The sequence below is a fragment of the Mus caroli genome, chromosome 7 (assembly GCF_900094665.2).
Source record: "Mus caroli chromosome 7, CAROLI_EIJ_v1.1, whole genome shotgun sequence".
Lineage (NCBI taxonomy): Eukaryota > Metazoa > Chordata > Mammalia > Rodentia > Muridae > Mus > Mus caroli.
The window spans coordinates 45,699,808-45,701,638 of record NC_034576.1 but is presented as its reverse complement, the minus strand read 5'-3'; the positions used below and the strand labels follow the sequence as shown (position 1 = coordinate 45,701,638).

At 48.3% G+C, this 1,831-nt stretch overlaps 1 protein-coding gene and 1 pseudogene across 1 annotated transcript in view; one reads left to right on the top strand and one right to left on the bottom strand.

Moving 5' to 3' along the window:
* Positions 1-974, top strand: part of LOC110297315 — an 11,916-nt pseudogene extending 10,942 nt beyond the window's left edge.
* Klk15 (kallikrein related peptidase 15) overlaps positions 1-1,831 on the bottom strand; it is a 642,438-nt gene that overhangs the window by 135,455 nt on the left and 505,152 nt on the right. The gene's annotated exons all lie outside the window — the stretch shown is intronic.

The following is a 1,831-nucleotide window of genomic DNA, read 5'->3' as shown; positions in this document are numbered from 1 at the left end:
GCATGGGGCCTTATACCATGCAGTTCAGCTGGTATACCAAGCATCTACACTAAACTTATTAAGTTGAACTCCTGGATAAAAGATACTATAACGAGAAATGCCTGAATGTCACGTTGTTCCATGTTCTCCATAAAACCTACCATGAAGCAAATGAGTTCAAGGTCTGACATTCTCCGTCCTACTGGAGTGCGGTATACAACCAGGGTTCCCTCAGCTAAGGTCAGGACTTCCAAAGTAGATGAGCAAGGGACAGGTGGACATGTACTGTTGGCTGAGGACATGGGGTTGAAACAAATGCAGACAAAAGGCTCAGACCAACTCAGGGATGCCACTTGAGTCTCCTCTGGCAAAGAAAATTTTCAGATCACAGAGGATAAGGCTAGAGAAATCAGAATGGGAGACTCCAGCTAGGCCTGACCCTATACTGGAAACAAAAGAGATGATAAATAGTCAGTGCGAATTCAGACTGCCTACCTGGGTTTCTTGAATTGGGCTGGGGTGTTTTGTTAATAAAGCCTTGACTTGCTGGAGAAGTGTCTGTACACAGAAGGGCAGGGACAGCCCCAAAGGCTAGGTAGGCTGCAGTCCCTCCACCAGGAGACCCTGGAGGGGATGTCTTTGGTAGGGCTGGACAAAAGGATGAAGAGTGACTTAGAACCATGTCCTGTGGGGCAGAGAGTCACCCATCTTGGGTAAAGGGCCACACTGTTCCAGCTGCATGGGACCACAAACCACTGTCTGTTTAGAGGGACATAGCCCCAGCTAAGAGTATCAGAGTTCTTCCAGAGAAGGACTAGAGAAGGACAGAAGGCTAGACAGAACTGGAAATCTAACCATACCTCGGGATAGGAGGAGGCTCTGGGGTTGAGTGGAGGATCCCCATTCACCCCTGTCCTTGCCAACACTTATAGATGCCAATGCTGAGGAAACTAAAGATGAAGACTATCATGTTCAGGCGGCAGCAGACGGGTTGAAAGGAGAGGAGCACGGTAGGCAAGAGGATGAGGCATAGTGCCAGGACCAGAAATATGAAGCCCTTGCTCATGTGAATGTAAACTGGGAAGGAAACTTGGAGAGATAATTACAGTCATTACTCATTCAAACCTCTCTCTCTCTCTCTCTCTCTCTCTCTCTCTCTCTCTCTCTCTCGTTCTTGCTCTCGCTCTCGTTCTCGTTCTCTCTTTCTCTCTCTCCTCCTCTCACAGCATGAGGAGGCCAACCTAGGTACTCCAGCAGCTGTGGAGGAGTGTCTTTTCAAATCCTGGATGAGCAGTTTAGACAAACTTAGATCTTATCTATCTCCAAATACAAGGTAAAATCAGTCAAGGGGTCTTGGTGTTGTGTCTTAGTTGGCAGAATGCTTGTCTAGCTATGAGCATCCTGCATTTCATCCTCAGCACTGTGCTGAGCTGAGTCTGCAGCACATGCCTGTGATCCCTGCAAGTGGGAGGAAGATCAGAAAATCATGGTGGTCCACAGATACACATTGAGTTGGAGGTCAGCCTGGGCTACATAGACCTGTCACAAACAGTGCAGAAGAAGGAAATGTAGCTGTCTAGAATCCATCCCATAATGAGGGGCAGGAAATGGTTAAGAGATACAGCACCTGCCTAGAGTCTCCAGTGAGGTACTTCTGGGGTTGTGGCTCACTGGTAGAGACCTGTGGAGTGTTTGTGTAAGGCACTGGGTTCTGACTTCAGAAACCCCCTCTTCCTTCCCCTAATCCCTTCCTCACTTACCCGGGATTAGGGCTAGTGTGGTCTTCTTGGAGCTTACAGGGCACACATGAATACACCCAGGTCAAATGTGCTAACTGCCATGACAGCTGAAA